General features: G+C 50.4%; 1 protein-coding gene across 2 annotated transcripts in view; it reads left to right on the plus strand.

The window, feature by feature from the left end:
* The first annotated feature begins 7,524 nt into the window (after positions 1-7,524).
* LOC139159999 (zinc finger protein 850-like) overlaps positions 7,525-13,176 on the plus strand; it is a 28,884-nt gene continuing 23,232 nt past the window's right edge. The window contains exon 1 of one of the 2 annotated variants that reach the window (XM_070737487.1): positions 7,525-7,600. The gene's annotated coding sequence lies outside the window, so the exon portion shown is untranslated. The remainder of the gene's footprint in view (positions 7,601-13,176) is intronic. The other variant, XM_070737486.1, reaches the window with a different exon arrangement.

A 13,176-nucleotide genomic window follows, 5' to 3' on the forward strand; every position in this document is an offset into this window, starting at 1 on the left:
GAATTCTATAAACTCCCTTTGATTTTTACCAGTGTGTCTGGCTTCTCTTTTTGGGTTGGTGTTTGCTTCTGGAGGGACCCAGACAGAACATTGTGGGGCTCTCAATATTTGCCCACATGTCAACAACACTCCATGAGTTACATTGGTTGCCAATTGGTCTCCGGGCACAATTCAAAGTGCTGGTTAAGATCTATAAAGCCCTACATGCCTTAGGATCAGACTACATACCTGGGATGCATGAATCTTCTGCCTCATACATCCCATTGGCTGGCTAGGTCCACAGAGTTGTCTTTTTTCAGGTCCCGTCAGCCAAACAATGTCATCTAGCAGGGCCTAGGGGAAGAGCCATCTCTGTGGCGGCCCCGGCCCTCTGGAATGAACTCCCCCCGTAGATATCTACCACTCCCTCTCACCTGGTCTTTCATATAGCTCTAAAGATCTTCTGGCAGAGGGCATGGGAACCGTGAGCCACAAGATTGTCCCTGGCCAGTATTAAATTGAATTGGATAAATGTAGATGACTGCATAAGGGGTTTTAGATTTTTATTAATTTTGTATATGTTTTTTAAATAATTAGATTAGTTAATTAAAAAAATCGATTTCTCATATATATTGTTGTATTCACTATGTTGTACGCCACCTTGAGTCTCTTCAAGAAGGGTGGCATAATAGGAAATTTAATCCTTAAAGTAACCGATCCCACCATCTGTAGACCAGACAACCAATCCAGACAGGTATGCTGCCTCCCGGAGCCAAAACCTTAGGAGAAAGTAACTGAAATAATAAAACCCACAGACTATTGCCCCCTACTATTACTCCATGTAGGAACGAATGATACAAAAAAGTGTCATGAAAACAATGAGGGACTATGACCAGCTGGGCAAGAAAGTCAAAGACATAGGTGCACAAGTAGTTTTTTTGTCTATATTACCAATGATAGGACAACATCCGGCAAGAGAACAAAAAATTCTACAAATGAACCACTGGTGTTGCCAAAAATCTTGGGATTCCTGGACCACGGACTGCACTACCTCAAAGATGGACTTTTGGCAAGGGATGGGTTACACCTTACTAAGACTGGAAAGAATGTCTTTGGAAAAAGATTGGCCCAACTTGTCAAGAGGGCTTTAAACTAAAATCAAGTGGTGAGGCTGACCAAACTACATTATCTCTATTTTTTTTTTAAAGTTAATTAATTTTTAACAAATTTATATTACACACAACATAAAACAGTGCATAGTGAAATGTGCCCACCACCCAGACACCCGGGGTGTTTCTTGTATAGTCCACTTGACCCAAGAGCAATATATCTATTTACATATTATAGAGTGATTCCAATTTATTTCTTGTAGCTTGGTCTCGGATTCTGCTCTTCATATATCGTCTTACCTTGTCCCACTATCCCATCAGTTGTCCCAACTCAGTTTCATTATCCGAATTTATCCTTTTATCCAGAATTTCAAGCCAAACTACATGATCTCCAGGACCTAATACCAAGCAAGGACCCTTAGTAAGCCATGCAGATAACAAATTAAAGAGGGATGGGAAACAATGCAATTGTACAATAATAAATAACTTCCAGCAGACATGGTTGGTAAATCCACAGTAACTGAATTTAAACATTCCTGGGATAAACATATCCATCCTAAGATAAAAATACAGGAAATAGTATAAGGGCAGACTAGATGGACCATGAGCTCTTTTTATGCCGTCAGTCTTCTATGTTTCTATAAAAAAGAATTCAAAAAATAACAATAAATAAAACCCTATGACCCTAACAAACCCAATTATAACCCCCCCCAAACCCCAATCTAACAAACACCCATACCAACAAACATGATTCGGGCACGTCCGGTGTTAAAGTTCACAACCCCCAGGCCTGTCGACAAAGCCAGGTTTTAGCAGCTTTTCGAAAAACTAGTAGAGTGGGTATAATGCGAACATTGGGGGGAGTTGGTTCCATAGAGTTGGTGAGGCAACAGAAAAGGCCCTCCCCCGTGGTCCCACCAACTTACATAGTTTAGTCGACGGGACCTGGAGGAGCCTGATTCTGTGTCATCCAATAGGCCTCTGGGAGGAATATGACGGGAGATGGTACTGCAAATAGTCAGGCCCTAAGCCACGTAGGGTTCTATAGTGATAACCAACACCTTGAACTGTGACCTGAGACTAACTGGTACCTAGTGCAGCAAGTACAGTGTCGGTGTTATATGGACGTACGAAGATACACCCATAACAGTCCACGCGGCTGCATTTTGGACTATCTGCAGTCTCCAAACACTCTTCAAGGGTAGCCCCATGTAGAGCATATTGCAATAATCAAGACGGGAGGTAAGGAGGGCCTTAGTGACTTTACGGAAGGCCTCCTGGTCCAAATAGGGCTGTAACTGGTACACCAGGCGAACCTGGGCAAAGGTACCCCTGATTATAGCCGAAAGATGTTGTTCAAGGTTTAGCTGTGAATCCAGGAGGACACCAAGTTATGAACCCTGTCTGAGAAGGATCAGAACCTCTGGCCCCCCAGAGCAATGTGGATGGACAGATAGAACAGTTCTTTGGAGGAAATGCCCAAAGCCACTCGGTCTTGTCTAGGTTGAGCTTGAGCCTGCTAGCTTCCAGCCAGACCCTAATAGCTTCCAGGTACCGGCACATCACATCAACCGCTTCACTGAATTGGCCTCCTGGTCCAATGGGGTAGAGATATATAACTGGGTATCATCAGTGTAATGATGATACCTCACCCAATGCGAATAACATTATTATCCTTATAAATTGTTTCTATAATTCTACAAAATGAATCCCCCATATTTAAATCTTTACATAATTGAAACAGGTAATCATGGTTAACTTTATCAAAGGCTTTGTACACATCTAACTTTAAAATACAGTGGTACCTCAAGATACGAACTTAATTGGTGCCGGGAGGAGGTTCATAAGGTGAAAAGTTCGTAAGATGAAACATTGTTGCCCATAGGAATCAATGGAAAAGCAATTAATGCGTGAAAGCCCAAAACTCAGAAACCGGGAAGCCGGCCGCCACCACCAAAGGAGGCTTGCGCCTCCCTTTGCCCCAAGCTGCTTCGCCCTGCCTGTTGTCCTGGGTGAAGTGCTGGGGGGAGGGAGTCAGGAAGGTCCTCCTGCTCCCCTCCCCAGCCAAAAACACAAAGACAGGCAGGGTGGAGCAGCGTGGAGCAAAGGGAGGCTGAAACCGCCGGCGGCTTCAGCTTCCCATTGCTCCGCGGGAGCGGCAGACCGCCTTTGTATTTTTGGCTGGGGGGGGGAAGCAGGAGGCGCAGGATCGGGCCGGTGGCGGGCGCGCCGCGAGGTAGCAGGTCAGCATCCTGGGCGGCGGGCGAGGAGGCGCGGCCAAGCGGACCTGTCTCCAGCTCCGGCTAGACCTCCAGCGAGGATGGGGCGGGCAGTGGGTGCGGCGGCAGCGGTAGCAGCGAGGGTGCGGCCGATTCGGGGCTGGCGGCCCCCGACGCAGTGGGGAACATCGGCGCGGGAGGCAGGAGAGGACCGGGCGACTGGAGCAGCAGCGCGGCTTCTTTTTGCCTGGGAGGGAAGGTGAAATGCCGGCGGCTCTAGCAGCTGCTACGAGCGGCATTTCACTTTCCCTCCCTTGCAAAAAGGCCGGCATTCTGGGATGATGGGGCCGGACTTCCCAGGCGGAAGGCGTGCCCCTCTCCCCGGCATCTTTTTGCCTGGGAGGGAAAGTGAAATGCCGCTCGTAGCAGCTGCTAGAGCCACCGGCATTTCACCTTCCCTCCCAGGCAAAAAGATGCCGGGGAGAGGGGCACGCCTTCCGCCTGGGAAGTCCGGCCCCATCATCCCAGAATGCCGGCATCTTTTTGCCTGGGAGGGAAAGTGAAATTCCGCTCGTAGCAGCTGCTACGAGTGGCATTTCACAGCCGGGCTGGGGGGCTTCCCAGCAACCTCCCGAACCCCGAACTTCCGGGTTCGGGGTTGGGGGGGTGCTGGGAAGCCCCCCAGTCTGGCGGTCACCTTTTAAAATAGCCGCGCGGCTTTCTAGGAGCCTCCCGAAGCCGAACGCGGAAGTTCGGGTTTGGCATTCGGCTGCGGGAGGCTCCTGGAAAGCCGCCCGGCTTTTTAAAAAGGTGACAGCCAGGCTGGGGGGCTTCCCAGCACCCCCCCGAACCCCGAACCCGGAAGTTCGGCAAAAGTTCAGGGTTTGGGGGGGTGCTGGGAAGCCCCCCAGGCCGGCTGCGACCTTTTAAACAGCTGCGCCGCTTCCCAGCTGTCTCCTGAAGCCGAACGCCAAAGCCGAACTTTCGCGTTCGGCTTCGGGAGACAGCTGGGAAGCAACATGGCTGTTTTAAAAGGTGACAGCCGGGCTGGGGGGCTTCCCAGCAACCTCCCGAACCGAACCCGGGGTTCAGAAAAATTTTGCCTCTTCTTACGAACTTTGTTCGAGTTACGAACCGACGTTCGGGAGGCTTCTGGGAAGCCCCGCCACCCGGCTGTCACCTTTTAAAACAGCCGCGCGGCTTCCCAGCAGTCTCCGAACGCCGGTTCGTAACTCGAAAAAAGTTCATAAGAAGAGGCAAAATTTTTCTGAACCCTGGGTTCGTATCACGAGTTGTTCGTAAGACGAGGGATTCGTATCTTGAGGTACCACTGTACTTAGTTTTCTTTTGGTATTGGTAGCATGGTGTATAACATTAACCACGTTTCTAATTGGTTCATAAATCTTTCTTCCTTTAACAAATCCATATTGGTCTTCTCCAATTACCTTTGGTAAGATATACATACATTTTGAAATTATGGAAATAAGATTAAACAACTTTGATGAAAACAAATTGGAGAAGCTGATGGTACGATGGAATAAGGTGAAAGGTTATATGTTGAGTAGAATCTGTGATGTAAATGTGAAAAATAAACTGCAATCATTCTTTTAGTAATATCTAATGCAAGATAGAGCCAAGGAAATACAGATAAACAAACCAGAAAAATTTTGAACCCCTTGTAATGGGTGGTGGTGGTGAAGGGGGGGTGTTTTGTTTGTTAGGTGATGGGCACACGCACTGTGCACTGTTATATGTTTGTTTTATGTAATCATTTTATAAAAATCAATAAAAATTATATATTTTAAAAAAAAAGATGATACCTCACCCCATGCCAACGGATGATCTCACCCAGCGGTGTCATGTAGATGTTAAATAGTAGAGGAGAGAGGACAGATCTCTGTGGCATCCCACAAAGGAGAGGCCCAAGGGTGGATCTCTGCCCCCCCCCCACTAACAACGACTGCAAACAATTGGAGAGATAGGAGGAGAACCACCATAAAATGATGCCTTCCTCTCCCAATCCCTGCAGCTATCACAGAAGGATACCATGGTCAATGGTATCGAAGACTGCTGAGAGGTCAAGGAGCATCAGGATACAGGAATATCCCCTATCCTGGGCCTGCCAGAGATCATCCATCAGCGCGACCAAAGCGGTTTCCGTGCTTTGACTTATCCTGAAACCAGACTGAAAGTAGTCCAGATAATCAGCTTTGTCCAAGGACCATCAGAGCTGGAGTGCCACCACCTTCTCAACAACCTAGTTGAAACCAACCAGGAGGGACACAGGTCCAGTATGCAGGTGGAGGAACTGACAGCTTCCAGCCCCTTAACATAAAAGACAAATTATGACTATACAATTTATAAATGGGCTTTTCAATGTGGACATTTTAGAATGTTATTAAGCAATGAATGGAAATGTAGTGATAAGATCAGAAATTGTTAAAATGTGGAAAACATGACAATAAAAAGAAAATAATGTTGGAAAGGCAATATAAAAAGGGGAAAGATATTAAAAAGTTAGGGCATTTGGAAAGGGCAGAATAAAAAAAGATATAAATTGAGGGAAGGAAATTAGGGCTATGGAAATCTCGACTGTGAACCACATAATAGATTAAGATTAGAAGAACTCAGGAAAGGACGCGGAGGAAGAGGAAGTAGGTAGGGAAGGGAGAGAGGTAGGGAAGAAGGTAAGAGGGAGAAAAGGTAGAGGGAAGAGTGGGAGATAGAAGGAGGGGAGTAACATGAAATATAGAAGAAAGACAGATGGGAGATAAAACTAACGGTGCAAATTTAGTGTATTTGTTTATTATATCTTGGAAAAATGTATAAGTTTGTCAAATGATGATATAGTACAGTATATGTATAAATGTAAGGTTGGTGAAAAAAATAAGAAAAATAAATAAATGTCCTATATGTGGGAAAGGTTTCAGTCGGATTTGCAACCTCGTGGCACACCAGAGGATTAACACAGGAAAGAAACCATCTGAATGTCATTTTGGTGGAAAAGATTTTAGTTATAATTCCAGCCTGCTGAAACACCAGAGGGCTCACACAGGAGAGAATCTCTTTGAATGTCCTGACTCTGGGAAATGTTTCAGTCGAAATTCCCACCTGGTGATACACCAGAGGACTCACACCATAGAAAAATCTTTGAAATGTCCAATCTGTGGACATTACTTCAAGCATAAATAGCACATTTACCTAATCCCAAATTTAAAAATTATTTCAACCCCTCTAACATTTAGCCAATTAATACTTATCTACATTTCTTATTTAATTATTAATCTTAAATTTCAGTCAATTTGAGAGAGAAAAAGGAAAAATTCTAAATATTATCTATTTTCAATCAATTAAAAATCATTAACATCATTAATCTCCCCAACAATTCTTAATTCAATTCCATTTTATGCATTAATCCAAATCAGTATCACCTACTACATATCTTATTATAAACAATTTAACTTTATTAAAACTGATCAGCAATTCCTAAATTCATATACAGTATTTAAATAGAAAAATAATTAAAGTTAAAAAAGAGCAAACAAAACAATACTCCAAGCTTAATCAACCCTTCTCAAACTCCAATTTCTTTAATCTGAGCAGAACTTTGAACCAAACCCTTTTATTTTTTTTGTATCCCCTGCTGGTTGCAGTTCATCACCTCATCATTAAATAATTATGTAATTAGGTCCTCCATATTTTCATTGTATTATAAATCTTTGCATTGTTTAACATACTGTTTGTTTATTAAAAGATAGCATATGTATACTATATACAGTATTGGGTAGAACTGAGTTAATTATATGGGAAATCAGTCTTGAAGTTTTGGGATGTAGAGAGGTTTTGATTTCCACTGAGAGTCACGTTTAATAAAGATGATTATGTCATTCTTCAAATCTTCATAAACTTTTAGGGCTCAGCAAATATCTAATCTTCGTAAGCTAAGTAGAATTACATTTCACTATTTCCGTAGACTCACTTGCAAAGGTCAGTTGCTAGAAGTGAGAAACAATTTGGTAGCATTTATACAGTGAAAACATTGGAAACCCCTTAGGAAGAGACGGGACAAGAGTGTTTTTCTGCCGCTATCAAGAGATGGCAATCAGACAGGCAGCATCTGTGCCTGAAATATGCCTAATAGAGGAGTTAAAACCACCGAGTACTGAATTGCTAGAAGAGATCGGAGGATATAAGAAACTCAGAGGAACTTTCTCTTCCGGATGACTCATTCGAGGAAGGTGTCCTGTAGAGCGGCTTTTGTGCTCTTCCAAGGGTCGAAGCAGCAGCTGGAAGGTGAGTTGAGGGCAGGTGGGAGGAGAGTCCGGGAGCAAGTCGGGCTGTTTGTTTTTCCTCCATGGCCTGGAAGCAGAGAAGCAAGTGGGCTGAAGCGTGTCAGCTGCTGCTGCTGCAGGTTCCCCTCCTGCCCAAATTTAAGCCCACAAATGCTGCACGCTGTGAAACTGGTGGCTGCAATTTTCTGCGAGTGGGAAGATTGAAAAAGTCTTTGGTAATGGCTTCCCTCCACAGGTTGTGGGCGCTCCATCACTGGGGGTTTGTGACAGAGTTGAAAAGGGCCTTGTGGGTCTTCTATTTTGACACGCTGCTCAAGCAGGAGACCCAATACCATTTCAGACAATTTGTCAATTGTTCTCAGTGTCAGGGAACTTCTCATTAGTTGTAGGCTGCTTCTCTCCTGCATTAGTTTCCATCCATTGCTTCTCGTCTTGCCTTCTGGTTCTTTGCAAAATAAATTGACTACCTTTTTTTTTTATTCCTCAACAATTGGAATATTGCTATGATGTCACCCCTAGTTATTCCTTTCACTAGACTAGACATACTAGATTCCTGCAACCCTTCTTTATATGTTTTAGCCTCCAGCCCCCTGTTGCTCTTCTCTGAACTCTTTATAGTGTCTCTACACTTTGTTAAAAATATGGCAGTCAAAACCAGTTGCAGTAATCCAAGTGGGATCTTACTAAAGCATTAAACTAAAACTTTACATGATCTTCATTCTAGCCCTGTCTTAAGGCAGCCTAGGATTGCATTAGCACATGGCCACTGCATCACACTGTTGACTTTTTTAAGTTGATTGTTCACTATGGCATCCATCTCACAATTACAGTGGTCCCTCGATCATCGCGAGGGTTCCGTTCCAGGACCCCAAGCGATGATCGATTTTTCGCGAAGTAGCGGTGCGGAAGTAAAAACACCATCTGCGCATGCGCAGATGGTGTTTTTACTTCCACCGCAGCCCGCCCTTCGCCTGCCCACCCCGTTGCTCGCGCCTGGGGTTTCCCCGCGCACGTGCCGCCCGCCCGCCCACGCTGTTGCTGGGGCCGCTTCCCCAGCTCCGCTCCCCAGCTGGGGAGCGGCCCCAGCAACGCGCGCGCGCTTGGGGAAACCCCAGCTCCGCTCCCCAGCTGGGGAGCGGCCCCAGCAACGCGCGCGCGCTTGGGGAAACCCCAGCTCCGCTCCCCAGCTGGGGAGCGGCCCCAGCAACGCGCGCGCACGCTTGGGGAAACCCCAGCTCCGCTCCCCAGCTGGGGAGCGGCCCCAGCAACGCGCGCGCGCTTGGGGAAACCCCAGCTCCGCTCCCCAGCTGGGGAGCGGCCCCAGCAACGCGCGCGCGCGCTTGGGGAAACCCCAGCTCCGCTCCCCAGCTGGGGAGCGGAGCTGGGGTGTCCCCGCGCGTGCCGCCCGCCCACGCCGTTGCTCGCGCCGCCGCTGGGGTCTTACCGGGGCAAGAGGGGGAAGACCCAGGGAAGCCGCCCAGCTTCCCAGCTGGGGAACTCCACCATCTACGCATGCCTGGCCATAGAAAAAAGGCACACATGCGTAGATGGTGGAGTTTACTTCCGGGTTGAAAACTCGCGAAATAGCCCTTTCGTGATGCTCGAGGACGCGAAACTCGAGGGTTCACTGTACAGTGATCTCTCGGTTAGTGCGGGGGTTACGTTCCAAGACCTCCTGCGCTAACCGATTTCCGCGTTATACTGGATGCGGAAGTAAAAACACCATCTGCGCATGTGCGCCATTTTTTTCATGGCCGCACATGCGCAGATGGTGGAGTTTGCGTGTGGGCGGCGGGGAAGACCAAGGGAAAGTTCCTTCAGCCGCCCAACAGCTGATCTGCTCCGCAGCGCGGAAGCAGCGAGGAGCCGAAGATGGGGTTTCCCTGTTGCCGCGCTGCGGAGCGGATCAGGTGTTGGGCGGCTGAAGGAACCTTCCCTTGGTCTTCCCGCCAGCATTCCGTCAGTCGCAGCGCTGGCTGTCAACTTTTCTTTTTAGCACTGGGGAGGCAAGTCAGCTCCTGCCCAGTTTTAAAAAGAAAAGTTGACAGCCAGCGATTGTTCCGCTGCCGCCAGCATGGCCTGGCTGGCAGCGGAAGATGTAACGGAGCCCACGGGGGATTCGCCTTCCTCCCACCCGCAGCCGAGACTGATCGTGGGCTCCTTCGCAACCTCGGAGAGCTTCCAGGGCATGAAAGCTCACGAAAACCAGGAAGCTCTCCGAGGTTGCGAAGGAGCCCACGATCAGTCGGCTGCGAGCGGGAGGAAAGCGAATGCCACGGGGCTGGGATCGGCTCCCCCCTCGGCTCCCCCCCTTACCAGCCCCGCCGCGGAAGGCTCCATTCTGTTCCCTGCCGGCCCGATTGAGCGGCCGGCGGTCTCCATTCAGGGAACAGAATAAAAAAAAATTTATTTTTTAATATTTTATTTTTTTAAATAATATTTTTTGAAAAACCGCGTTGCAGCGTTTCGCGCTAATCGAGAACGCGCAAATCGAGGGACCACTATACTACTATTGAGACAGGTTCTACCTATTCTATATCTTGCCATTTGGTTTTTCGTGACTAAGTGTACAACCTCTTTTTTTCCCCCTCCACTGAATTTCATTTTATTAGATAGGGCCCAGTGTTCAAATCTATCAAGATTCTTCTATATCTTGAGTTTGTCTATTGGGATGTTGGCTATTCCTACCAACTTAGTGTTTTCTTAGTTTGTCCTCTGGGAGTTGGGCGGCATATATGTCCAAACAAATAATGAGTTCCCCTTCTACTCATTCATTGAAATTGTTTATGGAGATACTGAAGAATACTGAGACTAAGATAGAGCCTTGGTGTAGTTCACTGCTTACTTCCCTCCATATAGATGTACAGTGATCCCCCGTTTATTGCGTCCCCAACCATTGCGAACAGGGTACTTCGCTATTTTTCAACCCGGAAGTCAAAAATACCATCTACGCATGCGTGCCGGGCACGCATGCGTAGATGGCAGCGGCTTCCCTGGGTCTTCCCCCTCTTGCTGGCGTCAGCGAGGAGTTTCCCCACCGCCCACGCAAACTCCTCGCTGCCGCTCGCCCGCCCTTCGCCTGCCCACGCCGTTCGCTCCCCCCTCTTGCTGTCGGGAGGGCGAGAAGCCCTCCCCAGCACCCGCTCGCCCCGCCCTTCGCCCTGGCGGAGAAATTCCAGCCCCCACCTGGTCCCGCCCGATCCTCCTCCCTGAGGCAGCTCGCCCTCCCATGGCCGCTTCCTCCACCCTCTATTGCAAGCCTCTCTCCTCCCATATTCTGCCCCCCTCCCAGCTTCCAAGCCGCATTCGCCTTCCTCCGCCACCACCAGCATCCAGCTCCCGGCCAAGCAGCCAGGAAAGCCGAGCCGGGCGTGGCGGGGAACATCGGCGCGGGAGGCAGGAGACGGCCGCCGTCACCGCCATACGCAGCTCGGCTTCCCTGGCTGCTGCTCCGGTCGCCCGATCGTCTCCTGCCTCCCGTGCCGATGTTCCCTGCCAAGCCTGGCTCGGATTCCCTGGCTGCTTGGCCGGGGGGGGGGCTCGGCCGAAAGGAGCTGGAGACGCAGAGCTGAACACACCCCTTCATCCCCAAAGGCCGGCCTTTTTGTCTGGGAGGGAAGATGACGTGCCGGTGGCACAGGGGCGAGGGGCGGGAGGCAAATCGCTGCGTCTCCAGCCCCTTTTGGCCGAGCCCCCCCCCCCCTCCGGCCAAGCAGCCAGGGAAGCCGAACTGGGCTTGGCGGGGAACATCGGCACGGGAGGCAGCTTCTGCCGGACATGGGCAATGGGCGGGACAGAGAAGCGGGGAGAATCAGGAGGCTCCTTTGGCAGCTGGGGGCTGCCTGGCTTTGTTGTTTTGGCTGCAGCGGGTGCCAGGCAGCCTCCAGCCGCCAAAGGAACCTCCTGATTCTTCCCGCTTCTCTGTCCCGCCCATTGCCCGTGTCCGGCAGAAGCTGCTGCCTTATTGCTCTTTGCCGGCGGGATGCAAAGTGCTGGGGTGGGAGGGTGTCCTGACAGCCCCCCCACCCATATGCTTCGCCTCCCGCCGGGCAAGAGCGTTCAGGTGGCAACTTCTTCTAGATACGGGCGATGTCCACGCTCTCTCTCGGCGCTTTCGAGCCGAGTCCGTGAGCGAGTTCGCTCCCGGACTCGGCTCGAAGGCGGCGAGAGACAGCGCCAAGGAACGGGCCTGTCCACGCTCTCTCTCGGCGCTTTCGAGCCGAGTCCGTGAGCGAGTTCGCTCCCGGACTCGGCTCGAAAGCGCCGAGAGACAGCGCCAAGGAACGGGCCTGTCCACGCTCTCTCTCGGCGCTTTCGAGCAGAGTCCGTGAGCGAGTTCGCTCCCGGACTCGGCTCGAAGGCGGCGAGAGACAGCGCCAAGGAACGGGCCTGTCCACGCTCTCTCTCGGCGCTTTCGAGCCGAGTCCGTGAGCGAGTTCGCTCCCGGACTCGGCTCGAAAGCGCCGAGAGACAGCGCCAAGGAACGGGCCTGTCCACGCTCTCTCTCGGCGCTTTCGAGCCGAGTCCGTGAGCGAGTTCGCTCCCGGACTCGGCTCGAAGGCGGCGAGAGACAGCGCCAAGGAACGGGCCTGTCCACGCTCTCTCTCGGCGCTTTCGAGCCGAGTCCGTGAGCGAGTTCGCTCCCGGACTCGGCTCGAAGGCGGCGAGAGACAGCGCCAAGGAACGGGCCTGTCCACGCTCTCTCTCGGCGCTTTCGAGCCGAGTCCGTGAGCGAGTTCGCTCCCGGACTCGGCTCGAAGGCGGCGAGAGACAGCGCCAAGGAACGGGCCTGTCCACGCTCTCTCTCGGCGCTTTCGAGCCGAGTCCGTGAGCGAGTTCGCTCCCGGACTCGGCTCGAAGGCGGCGAGAGACAGCGCCAAGGAACGGGCCTGTCCACGCTCTCTCTCGGCGCTTTCGAGCCGAGTCCGTGAGCGAGTTCGCTCCCGGACTCGGCTCGAAGGCGGCGAGAGACAGCGCCAAGGAACGGGCCTGTCCACGCTCTCTCTCGGCGCTTTCGAGCCGAGTCCGTGAGCGAGTTCGCTCCCGGACTCGGCTCGAAAGCGCCGAGAGACAGCGCCCCCCGGACCCCCAACCCGGGTTTGGGGGGCTGCTAGGAAGCCCTCCATGCCGGCGGCAAACAGCCGCGCCGCCCCCAATCTTCGGCTCCTCGCTAGCGCTGTGGGAGTAAAAACACCATCTGCACATGCGCAGACGGTGTTTTTACTTCCGCATCGCTACTTCGCGAAAACCCGCTCGTTGCGGGGGCTCCTGGAACGGAACCCTCGCAACGAGCGGGGGATCACTGTAGTTCCATTGAGTAATGGTTGAGTGTGGTTTGTCAGCCAGTTACAAATCCATCGGATGGTGATCTTATCCATACCACATTTTCTTCAGTTACCAAGAAATAGATTGTTCTCCACTTTATCAAATGCCTTTTTGAAATGCCAACATACTGTCTCCACAGCATTTTGCTGGTCTACTAACCTAGAAACTTTTTCAAAGAAGGAAATAAGATTTGTTTGGCATGATCTTCTATCAACGAACCCATGCTGGCTTCTAGTTATAAGTTTGCTTGGT

The sequence above is a fragment of the Erythrolamprus reginae genome, chromosome 2 (assembly GCF_031021105.1).
Source record: "Erythrolamprus reginae isolate rEryReg1 chromosome 2, rEryReg1.hap1, whole genome shotgun sequence".
In the NCBI taxonomy this organism is placed as follows: domain Eukaryota; kingdom Metazoa; phylum Chordata; class Lepidosauria; order Squamata; family Dipsadidae; genus Erythrolamprus; species Erythrolamprus reginae.